Source organism: Ictidomys tridecemlineatus, chromosome 2 (genome assembly GCF_052094955.1).
Source record: "Ictidomys tridecemlineatus isolate mIctTri1 chromosome 2, mIctTri1.hap1, whole genome shotgun sequence".
NCBI lineage: Eukaryota > Metazoa > Chordata > Mammalia > Rodentia > Sciuridae > Ictidomys > Ictidomys tridecemlineatus.
Window position 1 is genome coordinate 57062330 of NC_135478.1, and position 18934 is coordinate 57081263.

The window sequence follows — 18934 nt, forward strand, 5'->3', positions numbered from 1 at the left end:
GGTAGCTGACTGGTCCAAATTGGAGCAGCCTAGGGGTTCCACGGGACAGTCATGCCATTGAGGACAACTACCCTGGGAGGAAGCTCAGAGGTGGCCCAACTGTGCAGAACAAGCATAGAGCTCATTCCTTTCCTTCTTTTCCAGCTTTGCACAAATTTCTGAATACCTGGATTTTCCTCCTGCACAGAAACCTGGTGCAAAATCAGTATGCTCACATCTGGGCACTTTTCAAACCAGGGCATAGCTGCTGGGTGGGCTTGGGCAGAGTGTGGGACAGGACCACCAGTGTAGTAATATATGAGAGGGCACACGGCATCAGGAGCATAGAGCTGGCAGAAGATATTTGTGCCAGGTCCAGGACCATTTCTCCCTCCTTCATTTTGTTCACTCTACTCTGAGTTGTGGCCTGGCCTGAGCTGCTCTGAGACTGAGACGGAGTCTCTCATGATCTTTCCGAGATCATTTCACAACCCACTCATGAGCAGGAATGGGTGTTGTACCATTGAACCTGTGGTTGATGAACTTAGACGTCTAAGACCACCTATGTCATTGGGTCTCATACTTCGGCACATGTCAGAATCATCTAGTGGGCTTGTGAAAGCAGAACATTATTCTCTACACTCAGAGCTTCTGAAAGGGTAGGCATGGATCAGGCTAGCTAAATGGGGTGCTGTCGCAGGTGTCTGCAGACACCACTTTGGAACGTATGTGGGCTTGTGCACACCTCCTTTTATAAAAAGGTGGGCATTCCATAGATGTACCCTTTTCAGGAAAATGAAGAGAGGAGCCATTTACCTAAGTCATTTGATGGGGTCCTAGTAATAACGTCTGGAGGAAGAGATAACTCTGGGAGGATGGGGAGGTGGGCCCATGGGTAAATTTCTGGGCAGTTGAGCACAAAGCACAAATAGTACCTGTAGATGTTTGCTAATAAACTTGCAAAAAGGCGATTTTTAAATGAGGACCTATGTGACTGGAGTCCATGACTCTCCAAAGAAGGACAGATGTCTGATATTTTGATTGGACTAAAAGGCTGCATGAATACCTTGTGGACACTGAATGCCTTACCAAGGACTGGGCAGGAGGCTGACTTCCTTGGACCTATAGATCTATATAAACCTTAGAAAATAGCCACTCTTGGATATCCTTCTTTTTGAACCTCTACCTTATGGGGACCTGCGCTTTCCAGTTACTTACTGTAATAAATCCTGTTACTTTGCTCTCTTGTGTCTATGGATTTTATTCTTCAAAATCATTAGAGAAAGAACCTAACCCATGCTCTGTGCTGTAGTCATGATGGTCTTGCGGTCTATGAAGTGTGGCAGACTTTAGGTATGTTCTGATGCAGGCAGGTAACAGAGATGGCGAGTGGAGGATAAGGGTCTTATTAACAGTTCAACTGAGCACCTTATCAAATTTGAGGTCTCACCCCATTTTTGCCTTCTTCACAGTACAACTCTGTGAAATAGGGATCGGATCTTATCCTCACTCTTCAGTGGGACATAAAATGAAAAAGATTCTATGGTTACCATCACAGCTAGTTAGTGGTAATGTTGACTGGAGGAGTTCCTCTAAAGCTATCCCACTGTTGTTATTAAGCTTGGGAGGAGGCAGTGTCAATAGGAATAGACCTTCCTATAAAATGTTGCTATTACATAGGATGTTATTATATTGGCCAAAATAAAAGAGAATTGGAAAGAATAGTGGAACCAGTTAGGGAGAAATCAGGAAAGCCATTGACTAACCAAAAAAAAAAAGTGCATTAGCAAGTTTTGGACTTCTTTTGCAGTTTCAATCTGGGGGAATATAATAGGGAGGAACTTGAGACCAGATTCCAGAAAGGTAAGATAAAGGGATTGGAAGCAGACCCACCATAGACCAGCGCCTCTGAAGCTTTAATGAATCAGCTGTTGTGGACCATACCAAGAACATGCATTCTGGTTCAGCAGGTCTGCCATTCTGCATTTCCAGTAAGTTCTCAGGTGAAGCCAATGCTGATCTTCAAACTGCACTGAGGAGCCAGAGTCTATAGACTTCCCTTTAGAGAAGTCTGGATGAAGAGCCATTGGATAGTAATTGAAGACAGGACAGGATCAAGGGAAAGCATACTTTTTTTAAAAAAAATTTCTGTGCTTGCTATCTAGTCAGATGAGAAGGAGCAAAGAGATGAAGAAATAGAAATTATATCTAAGATATTACTGCTGAGTAAAGAGGAAAGAGCTGGTGGGAACAAGCCATAAATCAGAAATTACTTTTGAAAATAATATGGATTGTTAGGTGGGTGTGGTGGTGGTGCATGCCTGTAATCCCAGCAGGTTGGAAGGCTGAGGTAGGAGGATGGCGAGTTCCAAGCCAGCCTCAGCAATTTGGCGAGGCTCTAAGCAACTTAGTGAGACCCTATCTCTGAATAAAATATAAATAGTTGTGGGGAAGTGGCTCAGTGGTCGAATGCCCCAGTGTTCAATCCTTGGTACAAAATACACACACACACACACACACACACACACACACACACACACAAATATATATATATATTGTTGATGATAGAGGAGAAAGGAAAGAAAAAAGTGAGCTATGTAACTTTGGAGGAAATGATGAGGAAATTGAGAAAGTGCACCGCAGATGGCTTCGGTACATTTGCATTCAAGTCAGATCAAATTATTGCTGTTGCAGAGATGATCAGAAGCAGGAGAGACTGCTAGTACCCGGGCCCCTTATTTCTCCTCTCCATAACCATCAGGCATCAGAGGTGTCTGCTGAACTGGTTTTAGTTGATGAAACAAGATTAATTTGAATATAGCAGTGTTGGTTTTTTTAAAAGATTTTTTCCCTTTTATTATGCAACTGTGAGCACATATGAATTGTACATGAATGGGTTTTCTCTGTGACCTTCCCACACAGGTGTGTGTGGTACATAGATCTTGTCCAGCTTTCTGTCTTTTACTTCTCCTGCCTTCCCTTTCTCCTTCCCTATTCCCAGTTCCTAATCATCCCTCTTCAACTTTCATGTGACTGATAGTCAGTTTTTTTCAGTAAGAACCTCTACATGAACTTTTCTCTCAATTTTCACTAAGAAATTGGCCCCTTTGAACCACTTTTACTGTGTTTTATTTTCTTTCTCTTCTCTCGGTGACTTAAATTTCAAGGTCCTTCTGTTTTCAGTATTATTTTTACTGATCCTTCTCTGCCTTGTTGATCTTGTCTTTCATTAAATGTGATGTGTTCAAGGACAATAAAGATGATTTAAGTGTTCAAAACAGACATTAAATCAGTCCTGGAAGAAAACAGAATAGGAGTAGAATTTACTGGATCTAAACTCCCAGACCCCACTGCCAAGGAGTAATCTGTTCAGGGCAGAAATGAAGTGCCTCTGTGAATGTCAGTGGGGTCCCAGGTGAGAAGATCACCTGCTGTGGATTGAGTTCTTTCATTGGATATAAAAATAATTTTGGGTAAAATATAATATTTGGATAAAATGATCTGATTATGTTCTTTTAACCTGATATTTTATGGGGAAATAAATTTGCTTTTAAAGTAGCCTATTCTCATTCTGAATAAGTTTTAAAAGCTGAAGATGCAAAGATATTTCTACAACGGTGCATATTGCAATTGTTTGTAAGAAAGAAAGATCTGAAACAGCCTTAATGTCCATTATGTGTTAATATAATGTCCAAATGTCCTTACTGTCCATCTGTGATTCAAACAAAAATACTATGCAGATATCAAAATAAATGTGTCCTGTTGTCACATTCAGACTTCTAAGATATAAGATATGAAAAGAAAGAAAAAATGGCCAACCAATGAATATAATCCCATCATGCTCATGGGGAGGTGGCAGGGCGGGCTAGGACTGACAAAGGCTTGTTTTTGTATTTGCAAACAGGTAGAAGTTGGGATGAACTAGGGAAACCACTCTCTTTAGAACTGCCTGAATTCTCATTAGTTACAAGCATTATTTTGCTGTCAGAAGAAGTACAATGAAGCTTTCCTTGGTTAGGATTTTGTCTTAGTTCTTCAAAAATAATCTATTAGCTCCTACCTTTTTCTTATGTTTCTTGTCTTTTCAATTCCCTCTTGAACAATCTTTTCATAAATTATTTGGGCTTGATCAAGGTATGTGTTTCATGGGGGTTGGGCCTGGTGTGGTATGGAGATCGAAAATCATGAAGAGATTTCCCCCACCCCTAGTAGATGTAGGAAAGTATGAGGGGTTGGAGCCCAGAGGCAATAGGAGGGTATCTTAGTAGAGAGAGTGAGCTTGCTTCAGAGCCCATGCAGAAGAGGTGAGTAGAAACAGGGGTACCAGTGGGGAGTGAGGAGGGGAGGGAAAAGAAAAGAATTGGGGAATAAAGTTGACCAGATTATGCCATATGCATGTATGAAGACATCACAAGGCATTCTAATTTTATATGTAAATATAATGCACCACCTAAAACATAAATAAATAGAAGTGTAAAAGTGTTCTTTTTTCTCCATATTCTCTCTAGCCTTTATTTGTATTATTGATGATTCCCATTATAACTGGAGTCAGATGAAATATCAATGTAGTTTTGATTTACATTCACCTAATTGCTAAGGATGTTGAATATTTTTTTTCATATATTTACTTATTGTACTTCTTGTTTTGAGAAATGTCTGTTTAGCTTTTTTGGTCATTTATTTATGGATTATGTTGCTTTTTTGTGTTAAGTTTTTTGAGTTTTTTATATATTCTGGAAAATAATTCATATTTATTTATTGATTTATTTATTTTTAATTTAATTTTAATATATATATTTTAGAGGATTAGCTGACAAAATTCCTCCACCCCTATTTTTTAGACTTTCCCCTTCACTCTTGTTTCCTTTGCTATGCAGAAGATTTTCAATTTGATGTTATACAATAAGTGATTCTTGATTTTATTTCTTGAGCTTAGAGGTCTAGTTAAGAAAGTCAGGGCCTGCACCAATATATTGGAGTGTTGAACCTGTTTTCGTGTAGCAGTTGTAAAGTTTCTGATATAATCACTAGGCCTTTGATCCACTTCTGTGTGGAATGAAAGATAAGGATGTAGATTCTTCTAAATAGGCAGAACCAGTTTCATCACCATTTATTAAAAAGGTTCTTTTCTCCATTTTTTGTACTTTTGTTGAATATCAGATGAATGTATCTATGTGGGTTTGTCTCTCTGTCTTCTGTTGTGTTCCACGGGTCTTCATGTCTGTTTTGATGCCAGTGGCATGCTATTTTTGTTACTATAGCTCGGTGGTACAATTTGACTTGAAGTAATGTTATGATTGCTTTGGCTGTTGTGGGTCTTTCATTCTTTGAAATTAATTTTAGGACTGTTTTTTATAGTTCCGTGAAAAATGCCATTGGTACTTTGGTGGGGATTGCATTTGAATCTGTGTAACACTTTTGGTATAGTGTGGCCATTTGACAATATTAATTCTTCCTATGCAAGAATATGGAAGGTCTTTCCACCTTCTGACGTTCTCTTAAATTTCTTTCTTCAGTTTTCCATAGTTTTTATTGTAGATGTCTTTCACCCCCTTGAATAGATTTATTCTCAAGTATTTTATTTTGAGATTATGTGAAAAGGACTCTTTCTTTCTCAGGAGATTCATTATTGGAATATAGAAAAGCTATGGATTTATGTATGTTGATCTTGCATCTTGATATGTTGTCAAATTTGTTTATGAGCTCTAGAAATCTTCCTGTGGCTTTTTTTTTCGGGGGGGGGTCTTCTAAATATAGGATTATGTTATCAATAAACAGAGATAATATGACTTCTTTTCTTATTTGTATCCTTTTAGTTTCCTTTTCTTGCCAAATTGCTCTAGCAAGCATTTCAAGAACCATGTTGAATGGGAGTGGTTAGAGTGGACGTCCTGTCTTCTTTCTGAATTTGGAGGAAATGCTTTCAGTTTTTCTCCATTCAGTATGATATTGGCTTTAGATATGCTGGTTTATAGCTTTTATAATGTTGAGGTAAATTTCTCCTGTCTCTAGTTTCTGCAGTGTTTTTTTTTAACATGAATGGGTGCTGTATTTTGTTGAAGGATTTTTTTTCTGTATTTATTGAGATGATTGTGTGATTCTTTTCCTTAATTCTGTTTATATAGTGAATTATATTTATTGATTTGTGTTTATTGAACTAAACTTGATCCTTGAGATGAAGCCCATTTGATCATGGCATACTATTTTGTAAACGTGTTTTTGAATGTGGTTTGCCAGTACTTAATATTAAGGAATTTTATGTCTATGTCCATCATGGTTGGTAGTTTTCTTTCCTGGATGTGTCTTTGTCTGTTTTTGGTATCAGGGTGAAACTGGCTTTATACAATGAATTTGGGGCTGTTCATTTCTTTTTCCTGAAATAATTTGAGGAGGGTTGGCATTAGTTCTTCTTCGAAGCCTGGTAGAAATCAGCTAAGAAAGCCATCTGATTCTGGGCTTTTCTTTGTTGTAAGGCTTTTAATTGATGTTTCAATCTCATTGCTTGATATAGATCTGTTTATATTTTCTGTATCTTCATGGTTCAATTTTGGCATGTCACCTGGGGAGCATACCTGGAGCTGGTTCTCTAAATGGACATGTGCACAACTCATTGGTTCATATTAATTTTTTTCCTGGTGCTTTGACTGCTGTGAGATCTGTCATGGTTGGGCCATTCCTCTCAGGTGATGGGGACAGAAAACTTGAAGTAGCATGTAGAGCAGGTTGCAAATCTGCTGAGTAGATATTGTGCCCACTTTCTGTGACTTCTTTCTTTCAAGATGCATAGCTGAAGATATGTAGAAACTTGCTTTCATCAAGCCAGAGAGCAAGCTGGATGGTGGGTAAATAGTTCTTTCCATCTCACATTCAGCTCCCTGGGACCTCGGTATCTTCAGTTAAGATCTGAATGTCAGCAATAATCTGGGTGGTGAATTAATTTGCATGAGTGGGTGGGTTCACTACAGTTAATTCTAAGCAGCCCTGACTACCAAAAAGAAGTCACCAAAAATTTGTGACATCATTGGCAAAGGGAAAGAAAATGTAAAAGAGAAAGCTTTGATACCATTAGTGTATTCTGGAGAAAGAGAGAAGACCGTTTCCTGAGATTTTCTTATCTTCCTAGCAAATTGTACTTATTCTCAGTGGATCATGAATAAAATGAAGACACCATAATTCATGCTGTACTCCCTCAAATTTCAGTTTCAATAAAACTGTCATTTTCTCATAAATCATGATTGAGGCACTTTTAAAATAAAAATGATATTGTGTTGGACTGGGGATATAGCTCAGTTGGTAGAGTGCTTGACTCACATTAACAAGGCATTAGATTCAGTCTCCAGTACACACACACACACACACACACATTATATATATATATATATATATATATATATATATATATATATATATATAGTGTTTAAACCTGAAACTTAAAAAGAAAAATACATGTGAATACAGTATTTATGAAAAAGTCTTCTTGCCATCTATTACTCAATAGGCACATTGTAACTTACTCTGGCAAGAAGCCATATGAAAGATAAGAGTGTGGATAGAAGTCACAAGAACTTCTCTCACATGATCATAGACAAGGTAAGGCACAATGGTAATTCACTTAGAAATGAATGATACATAGAGAAGAGTTCAATTTTTCAAGGACTTTCAAAAACATGATCTCATGATCTCACTGGAGAGAATCTTTATGGATATAATCAATGCGGTAAAGCCTTCACTTATTACACTTTTATTTATATTCATAAAAATCTTATACTAAAGACAATCCCTATAAAGTAAACAATGTGGAAAAGCTTTTAGTTATTCTAGCTCCATTAGAAAACATGAAAAAAAATTCATATTTGAAAGAAGCACTATGAATGGAACAATGTTGTAAAGCCTTGGCTTAATAAAATTCCACTCAAAACCATGATCAAGCCAGGTGCAGTGATGCATGCCTATAATCCCAGATGTTTGTGAGGCTAAGAAAGGAGGATCACAATTTCAAAGACAGCTTCAGCAATTTAGTGAGACCCTGTCCCTAAATAAAATAGGGAAAAAAAGGGTTGGAGATGTGGCTCAGTGGTTCAGCACCCCTGAGTTCAACCTCTGGTCCCCAAAACAAAACAACAAAACAAATCTATAAATTCATCCTAGATGAAAGCCTTATCAGTGTAAGCAGTGTGATAAAGAATACACCTCCCAAGGTTATATCTCAATTACCCACCTTCTCTGCTTAGTAGAGAGGGAAGGGACAACAAAGTGAAATAAAACAAAAGAAATGTTCATATGTACAGACACCTGAGGAGTGGGTGATTTCCACTATTATCCTTTGTGTTACCTATCAGTTAGAGGATTGTAGCCTTTTAGAGTTTTTTTTCTCACAGCGGAAGGAAGTTCATCTTAATTCAAACAGGAATCTCCAAATTTCGTCAATTTAGACCTTTCCTCCTAAAGTTGTTGTCTCCTTGCACAGCACCATTGGCTGTGGGTCAAATTACCAGCACCTGAGCCTTTGGGGGACACTTTAGATTCAACCTATACCTCTTTATTTACATAAAAAAAACTCATGCAGGAAGTCTCTATGTAAACAGTTTGGAATAGAATTCAAGTTTTCCAATTTTATTCAAACATACTAAATGACTTTTTTTAGAGAAAAACCTGATAACTTTAAGAAATCTGATAATGCTTTCAGTTTTTCAATTTTCTTTTTTAAAAAAAACATGGAATTATTCAAATGTGAGAAAAGTCATGCATATGTGAGGAGTATGGTAATGTTTTACTATATTCATTTTAAAACAAAAAAAATTTAGTCTTGAGGAAAACACTACTAAGGCATGGAAAGTGGGGATGTTTTATTTTTACTGTATCTATTCAAAAGTGAATAATGAATGCTGGAACTGAACATGTGTGTTAAATTGACTTTAAAATGTGAAAACATTGTTTTTCCTGGCCAAATCTCTTATCATGGAATAAGAGGCTTTTATATTCAATTTTCTAATATTTTGATGCTTTTTGTCTTGATAGTCAAAAATTTTGTATATATTGGTATAACATATCATACATTATTAGCTAGTACACATAGTGTATGTATGTGCACACAACATTGTGTAAAGTATATAGGAGGTATAGTAGTTTGTATGAAACTACATTGTAAATAACTAGTTTATATGATAATGTATGCAAATGTACTTAAACTGTATGCAATTTATGTTATAGTATTTTGTATTAAATAGCTTCATAGTGTAGTTTTTAAAACTTATCAATCTGTAATATAAAATGATTCATCTTTCTGGCAGTAAGCACAATTAATTATCCCAAACCAATTTTTAGAAACTTGCTTTAGTGATACTAAATAGTCTTACCCCCTTGCTAACAGTTTGTTCTCTCATCTACCCTTAGTGGCTCTGGAGAACTTACAGTGATCGCCTATGCTCGACAGTGAATACATGTGACAAATTGCTGTCCAGCCCATCTGTCATGTGATGGTTGTCATGTGTTTGTCTCAGTAACCTAGGGTATTATTTTCTATAATCAGTGGGGTCAGTGAGAAATTATTAAAACCATTTATAACACAAGCAGAAGTATGAGTCATATTTTCAGAACCAACAGTTGTTGATGGCCTTTGGCTCATGTCATCACAAACTTATGAGTTATACCATGTGTTGTCATCTCTTCCCACACATAAAAATTCTCATTACATAGAGAGAAATGGTTTATAAACTGTGCCATGCATGGCACTCATCTACCGTTAAGGTCGTAAAAACAGCGTACCTTAACCATTCAGCATTGAGACCTGATTACTAAGAGTCAGGCTGTAGCTTTATGGTAACTGCATTTACTCTGGTCACCATTATTATTTGTATTGGTCACCATGTACATAGAACCATTGTACAATCCTGGGAGATGACCAGGCATAGTTTCTTGTAAAGTTGCAGAAAGCAAGTAGACACATAACTTGGGGAGAATTAAAGGAATCCCCTAGTTAGATTCAGTTGTCTAACAAGGGCTATTGTGCAGGCAAGATGGTGTATTTGTCTGTCTCCTGTGTGCGGCTTCCTCTGTAGCCCTATGTTTACCTTCTGATGAGGTTTCAATCTATGGTTCTGGCACTGATGAGTGTAGAGCGAAGGAGCGTTTGGCATCAACCTATCATAATGCATGAGAAAAATCTAACTCAACAGGTTCTTCCCAAGAAAAAAGACTATAATGTTTGTGGGCTTTCCTTAGTACTGCTGCTTGATCACAAAAGTGGATATGGCATCTACTTTTATAGGTTACTAATTACTGAAATAATAGTAATTGCATTGACATAAGAAATTGGTAAACTAATAAGTCTCAGATTTGAAAATTCAATGCCCTTAAGTCAAGAACAGGTTCAACCAGATTAAAATGAGGTGTTTCTTCAAATAACAACATACCTGAAGTGGTATGGTACAACTGGAGGAGGTAGAAATTGGAGAATGTCTTTGGCTATATAGATTTTTCTATCTGCTTTTTGATCATCATGATGTAAGCTGCTTTGCTCTACCACACTCCCCCACCATGATGTTTAGCCTTACCTCAAGCCCCATGGAATGGAGCCAGCCTTCTATGGACTAAGACCTCTGAAACCATGAACTCTGAAATAAACTTGCCTCTTCCATGATTGGACTGGATGGGTCCTTTAGTCACAGTAGTGAAAAATCTAACTAAAACAAGGTCATAGTTTTTAAGTAATCTAGGTATATTGTAAGAATTAAATTAGGTGAATATAAATGTTTACAAGTTACATAATTAACTTACCCTTGTGTTACAACAAGTAATTGAAACTTATATAAGTTATTTCTGAGTTAAAATACTGAGTTTTAATTGTTAAAAATGAGGATAAAATCACCTAATATTGACTTTTTAAAAATTTTATAAAAATATATTTTATTTTATTATTACAATACAGAATGAAATGGCACCTTATAAATTTCTGATCTTTGTAGGATTGTAGCTGTGTCACTTAATTGCTAGTGTGAGTATAGGTTAATATGTCACTTCACTGCTGTTTGAACTATAACTTTTTAAGCATGGCTTTGTTTGAAATATAGATTCTAGGAATATATGCTTGCAGATATCTTGAGAAACTGCTCCATGTGGTAATGACCACTTCCAGATATCACTTGCAGATTTTTCTCTGCCTTTGTTCTGCTGCTGTAAACTGTTTATTGCAAGAACTTCCACTCATGGTTTTTGGTCATGAATTCAAACCCACCAATGTTGTAATGGTTAAGAAAGGATGTCGATTTTTTTCTATAAAAGCCCTGTATAACCTCAGCTTGGGACCCAGAATTTCAGAGCTCATCCGGGTCTTCTGATGTAATAAACCTGAGTTTTCCTACCATCTCAGTTGTGCTTGTGCTCTTGCTGAATGTGATTTCCCCAGCATACATGTTCTCTTTCACATTAAAAAAATTGACCTAGGAAAGCATATATTTCTCTAATTCATATAATATGTATTCAATTGTTGGTATAAGTCAAATACTTTAAATATTGCCAATTTTATATGTTTTCACCATAGAGTTGATAAATCAAAATTTCTTAAGGCATATATAATTTCACATACTAATTATATAAAAAAATTACAGGTGTTATGGTAAAACATTTATTAAAGAGATTAACTCACGACTTATGGACAAAAATAATAAACAGTTTAGCTTTTCATAATGTGGATGAAAAAAAATATTAAACAGCCAGGCATGGTGGTCTCAGCAGTTGGAAAGGCACTAAGCAACTCAGTGAAACCCTGTCTATGAATAAAATAGAAAATACAAAAATAAAATAATAAGGCTGGGGATGTGTATTAGTGGTCAAATGCCCCTGAGTTCAATCCCTGGTACCAAAAATAAATAAATAGAAATAATAATAATAAAGAAAAGAGAAACAATGAGTAGGAGGGAAATTTAAATGTATCTCTAAGTGAAAGGATGTTTCTGTAAGGAAAGTTTACAATTATAAAGTTGACTTTTGTATGAAAATGTAGAGATCAAAGTAGATGGAAGGAAACTTGCAATTTGAAAAGACAATGAATCACAGGCCTTCAGATGTCTCAAAAAGTTTTCATTGCATCCTACCCCATCATATGACCAGAAATGTATCAAGGAAGAATTCTTTTCATGGTAAGTTCCAGAGGGACCTTCCATAAACCCCTTCACTTGGAATCACCTCTGGATGGATTTTTCTGCTCACTGATATAGCTGAAACTAGAGTTGAAGTAGATCCAGATGCATCATGTGCAAGTGTTGAATCATGCTGCTTAGGTAGAGTTGGGTTTGGAGGTGCACAGAATTCAAGAGTTACAAGGCATGAGAGCTTCTGTTTGAATTACAAAGGAAAGCATGGGAGTAAAGAACAAACACCTGTATCAGTGTCTGAACTCCTTCAGGAACCCCCACATGGGAAAATTCCTAAAGAGAATGTAGTGAAGTTACCAGAAAAACATTGCCTGGGTATCAGTTTTCTGCACCATGTTTGAAAATCACTGATATTAGCATAAGGCCCTCGATTTCAGCCACTGAAACTAGCAGAGTTCCAGGACTTGAATTCTCCAAGGCCTTGGGAGAGTACACCTCACCAGAATATACACCCGATGGTGGTCATGGGGGTTTGGGATTTAATCTCTACCAGTCTGAATTTCTTTCTTACTTGAGACTGGCTCCTTTCTTTCACTTCTTTATTTCTTCATTTTGGAATAGGAATGCTTGTCCTATATCATATTTTAGAAGTATGGAACTTTTTTTAATATAAAATAGGCCCAAACAGGAAAGAGTATATTCTTTAAATCTCAAGAGACTTTGAACTTATAATTTTGAGTGATATTGTAACCAGCTAAATTTTGAAACTTGAGAGAATAAGATAATTCATTTAGAATTGTGAGAAAGACATGATCTCAGGGAATGAGAGGCATAATATACTGGATTGGATATGCTTTAAGTCTATCCCCCAAAATTTATTCATTGTTGATCACCAGTTCAACAATGTAAATGTTGTTGGGAATTTTCAAGAGTCTTTCTTATATTTTTATTTTTATTTCAATGACAAAAATTAGAGTGAATTTTTGAATTTGTTCTTTCTTGATATACATGACAAGAGGGTATTTTGACATATTATACATACATGGATTATAACCTATTCTAATTAGGATCCCATTCTCCTGTTGTACATGATGTGGAGTTTCACTGATGAAGGGTTCACATATGAACATAAGAAAGTTATGTCCAATACATTCTACTGTTTTTCTTATTTCTATTTCCCCACCCCCCCACCTGATGTGTGTTAGCATTTTCATATAGAAAGAAAAATTCAACCTTTGGCTTTGGGGGGATTTCTTTATTTCACTTAGCATGATGAGCTCCAGATCCATCAATTTACTGGCAAATTTATAATTGTGTAGCCAGTAATTCACTGGAGATAAATTACAGGCCACTGATTAGGATATAATTTCATATTCTAATTATTTTAAACTTTTTTGTACAGTCCCACATGAGCATCTGAGAGAAACCACAGATCCAAAAAAGGACATTCTTCTCCTTACAAAAGCCCATTTCATTTTTAAGAGTCCCCATCACCTTAACAGTTTCGGCATTGCCCAAAAGTACAAGTATAAAGTCTGCTCTGAGACTAAAGGCAAACTTAACCTGAACCTTGTGTAATTCAAAAGAAAGTCATCCAGATCCAATATATAATGGCACAGAATAAAGGTTTTCATTCCACCAGAGAGAAATACGATGTAAGATAAAACCAAGACTCAAATTCAGCTTGGCATACAGGACCTGTAGCTCTGCATCCAGGATGTGGTGAATATGCTATGCTGATATTCTCTTCAGAGAGATTGTGTAGCTCCATCCCTATATCTTTGCTGATTGCAGACCACATAACATCTCTTTACTTGTTTCTTCTCAAAAGTTTTCAATTTTCCTCAGCAGATGTCCCACAGTACTGGTATCTCAGGTATATTCATTTCAGCTTCCTTTCCACATCTTCATGCCTCACCCTCTCAGGGCAATCCACAAGGATTCTGTCCCTGAAACTCTTTCCTCATCTACAGGCCTTCCTTTGAAATTTCTGCAGAAGCCTCCTTGACCCCCTAAATTCAGCATTATGCATTCCTGAGGAACTGAAGGACATGATTAACACCATGGTCTCCCAAGATCTGAAGCAATAGACAAGCTTTCTTGTGCCCTGTCTGTAGCAGCATCTTAGTTTCTGCTTTACTCAGCATAGTGAAGCCACTTCCTAGACTCCACAATGCAAGAAAGGTATTACCATGGTCTTTTTTCAAAGTAATTTTTATTTTTATACTCCTGAGCCTAAAATGGATGTGGTATGCCCATTTATGAGCTACCTTCAAGCCATATTTTCTATTTTCTAATGTACCTAGGACTTTCTTACTGACTTTAATTCTTTTTAAAAACTACATATTCAATAGATCTAGATTTACGAGCAATTTTCTGGACAAACACCCAAGTTTTTCTAATTAAAAAAAACTTCTTTTTTTTTAAATTAGAAAAATTAAAAAAGTTCTTCTCTTGTTTTCTGCTTGTAATAGTTACTGTAAACTAAAAGCCTTCAGAAATATTAATATCACTGCCTGGATTTTGTGCTGCCTTGAAATTTTCTCTGCCCGATTAGTCCATCATCTTTAAAGTCAACCTCACAGAAAGTCTCAGGGAATGGGCAAAAGGTAGAAAACTTATTTGATATAACTAATGGGAATGAACTCTAATTATAAATTTCTAATAGTCTGCCTATGCAACTCTTGAGCCCATTCTTGTCTTTGCAGACTCCTATCAGCATTCTGAACTTCAGAATCCCCACAAGAATTACACACTAAACTTACAACATTCTAAAATGTTTATTTTCCAGTTTGGATCTTTAAACTAAGCCAATTCCCAAAAACCAAAGGCCAAAGCTTTGCTCTGATATGCAGATGCTAAATCACAATAAGGGGTGTGAAGGTAAGAGTAAAAATGTTTTGGGATTAGACAAAGAGGAATAAAGGGAAGGAAGGGAAATGGGAATAGGAAAGATAGTAGAATAGATAAGACATTATTTTCCTATGTGCATATATGACTACAGGATCAATGTAATTTTTTCATCATGTAAGAATGAAAGAATGAGAAGTTATACTCCATGTACATATAATTTAACAAAATACATCTTACCATCATGTATGACTAAAAAGAATATATAAAAAAAGACAAATTTTCCCATTAAGTGAAAAAATTCAAAAAGTGTCACAGCTACTTACGTTAATTAAACAAATGACTCCACTTCTCAGCAAAAAAAAAAAAAATCTGTTCTAGTCAGTTTTTTTTCATTGCTGTGACCAACACATGTAGCAAGAACAATAGAGAGGAGAAAAGGTTCGCTTGGCACTCATGGTTTCAGAGGTCTCAGTTCATAGAAAGTTGTCTATTGCTATGGGCCCAATATAAGGCAGAACACTAGGGTGGAAGAGTTTGGAGGAGGAAAGCAGTTCAGGACATGGCAATCAGAAAGCAGAGACAGAATTCTGCTAACTAGAGACAGACTACATACCTGAAGGCATTCTCCCAGTAACCTACCTTCTCTTACCATACCCCATCTGTGCATAGGTAGCGCTGGTATTCTTTTTTTTTTTTAAGTCTTCCAATGGTTTATTAGAAAGAATGTAGACATTTTAAAAAATCCCCACTGTCATGAACATAAATTGAGGTTTTCAGCTAGATATAAGCTGAAAGTGCCTTAGCTGACTTAAATTTGCCCCATACAATGGTACATTATCAACCCTTAGTGAAGCGGGGGGAACAGGTTGAAAAATGGGTTAAAGGAGGCAAATACAGCAGCTGCCTTTAGAGCTATAACTCAGGAATTTTCTCAATCATGAAATCTTGTGGAGAAATAATTTTCTTTCTCAAAATCCAGGCGACGACAATATTCCTTACTCCAGATCTGGCATTTTTTCATCATCACTGTCTTGTGAATCATCATCTGCTCCATCTACTTCTGGTAAATCTACATCCTCATCACCACCCATGTTGTTCATCATCTCAGAGAAACAATCCAAATTAGACATGTCTTCATCTGAATCCTCTTCCCAATCTTTCCAATTACTGAAGTTCACACTAAGCCAATGAAGCTTTGCCCTTTCTTTGGTTAACCTAGGCCATGGTTGGCCACACTCTCCTTTTAGTGAACAACATAAAATTGATCTGTCCGTTCTTTTATGCTTGGAATCATTTAGAGCAACACAGTAAAAAAAAGATCAATTTCATTTAAATGCTTAACATTATCACTTCCTCCAAGACAACTGAAAGTCAGTTTGGATTTTTCAAAATTTACGTTAACATCTTTACTGTCTTCAACACAAAATTCAATGAAGACCTAGTCCACTTTGCAGAAGCTGGATTGTGAGCAGGGCAGGGGGACAGGCGAACCTGTGGGCTGGCCTCTCTGGCGGTGGCTGCTCCGGTCGGCTCCTCTCTGATGGGGACTCCGGGGTTTTCTCCCCAATCGCAGCCTCTAGTAGCTCTCCATAGGCCACTTTGGCAGCAGGCTGGGGCTAGATCCCGTGAATTCACCACTTGGAGAGAGCGGCTCCTCTCTCCTCTGACCAGAGAGAAGAGGAGAGTGTAAGAAAAGGGGCCATGAGGACCAAGAAAGACCGTGTGCATGCCTGCCGTAGTGAGGCCGGTTGCCGCTGGCGCACTGCTATTCTTTATCAGTGAATTAAGCTGTTGATTAGATGAGACCTCTCATAATCTACTCATTTTACCTTGAAAATTTTTTAGTTGTCTCACACGGGAGCTTTTTGTGAAAATCAGTTTCAAAAGTATCTTTTGACTAAGATCTTCATCTTTGGAAACTCTCACTTTAAAAAATCGAATGATCTCATTTTACAAATGAGCACAATGAGACTCAACTATCCCTTTCCTCCCCAAAAAAGTCTAGGATTTCTGTGTCACAACTAAGTTATCCCCTAAAATAACAAATATAATTTATTTTTAAAAATTGCCATTTAATATTTTGTAATTAGATAAAACTAGTCCGTCACAAACTATAAAACTTTGTGTTACTCTCTATACTGAGAAATACACTTATAAACAATTTCAAGAGAATAGAGAGTCTAGTTCATTTAAAGGTGGACAATATGCAATATAAAAACATTTAACCACTTTCCCACAAAAGAGAGTTAAAATCTCTCCTAACCTGTTTGATTCATGTTTTAGAAGTAATATTATGTCAACTAATTAAAAATGATATATAAAAACTTTATAAAATAGTATTTAAAAAAGAGAAGGATTAGTTTCAAAAATAAAACCCTTATGTAGCACTTGTCAAGAAGTCACGTCACCTGAGTTACGACTAATTTCATGTTAAGATAACTATTCAAGCTCATTTAGAATTAAGGTCAGGATGTGCTTTTTGTTGTAAGGATTACTGTAATCTTAAGCAAAAATACTATACATAATTAAGTAAAGGTTTGGAATTATAAAAAATAAGTTCCTTGGTTTACAGCTATCTGAAAAACTAAATGTTTTTTCTCTTGTTAATTTCATTTTGTATTTTCCTTTTAAACTTTACAACTATTTCCCGTTAATGTCTTACACAATTATAATTTTTAATATAATAACCTAAGTTAAGATAATAAGGCCATTAAGGACAAACAAGATATAAGACTGACTTTCAGTATTCATACAGACCCAATTTCATAATTTCATTGTTTAGCTTATTACTAAAGACAAAAGTTAAGTCATACAATTGATGGGAGCTTAGCCTTCTTTCACTGCTCTTTTCAGCTTAACAACAACCTTGATTATATCAATAAACACATTCCTAAAGGTGATTTTTGCTCATCTTTCTGGCCAAGGGAAAATACTCACTAAGTAGTTTCTTATTGTTTAAATATATTATACCATGCTGGGGGCTGTTTTCTAAATTTTAAAACTAACAATACTCCAGCTTATGGCAGCTCTTCTTTTCAACAACTTTACAAAAACAAAAAAGGGTAGATAGAACCCCACAAAATCATTTAAATCATGTTCTGTTTTAATTTTTATTTATAAATCATGTTGTCAAAGTTCTCACTCCTTCTCAGCAACACATGGTTTCTACTAGAGTAGGCCCATCGGGCTTAGTCTGGTGGAGAAACTTACAAACACGACAATGGAATAAACCATATTCCATAATAATATGGGGCAAAGGTCATGCTTGTACCTTTCAGGAAACTGAAACTCATCCTTTCTGAGTACATGAATATACTGGTCACCACCACCATGAAAGATTTTGAGCCACAGTACAGACAACTGACTAACCTGATGCATCAGGCTGAACATATAGTCAAACAACAGAGAAGTGTGAAGTCTCCAACCACCATATTGTGACTATTTTGGCTTTATTGAGCTTTGAGGTAAGTGGAGTTCATGGGAAAACTTACTGGATCAATTACCATTTGTAATTGATAAACAGACTTTATCAATTACAAATGGTCCCATGGCTGATTTTATTGATAGGAGCTGTAAAGCAACCCCCTGCTATGGTCTGCAGACCTGTGTCCATCCTATTTATGTTTTAATTTTTGGAAAAGGAAAAAAGAAGAAAGATATCATGCAATGTGTAAAAGATGTAATGTGATGAAATGCATCCCTAGGTATAATATAAGAAACGGAGAACTTGTATTATACCAACACTCTTTTGTTTTACCTGCAGCTAATATTTCAGATCCATGGTATTCTGATGCTGGAGTTCAACTCCTAAAACGAATGCCCAACTCCTAATCCTAACCCTAGATAACTAGACCCTGGTGTTCAGTAGGTTTTATTGTACCTCAAGTAGTTACTTTGATAGCTATTTTGGTTTCTATTTTGACGTCTGCTACAGCCTTGTCCCAATACTTTCAAAAGGCTCATTTTCTTTATTTCTCAAAATACTTCCAAAGCCTACATATTGGTACCAC

General features: G+C 36.4%; 1 pseudogene; it reads right to left on the reverse strand.

Moving 5' to 3' along the window:
* Nucleotides 1–15850: 15850 nt before the first annotated feature.
* On the reverse strand, nt 15851–18430 carry LOC144364751 (prostaglandin E synthase 3 pseudogene; annotated as a pseudogene).
* Between the last annotated feature and the right edge of the window lie 504 nt (nt 18431–18934).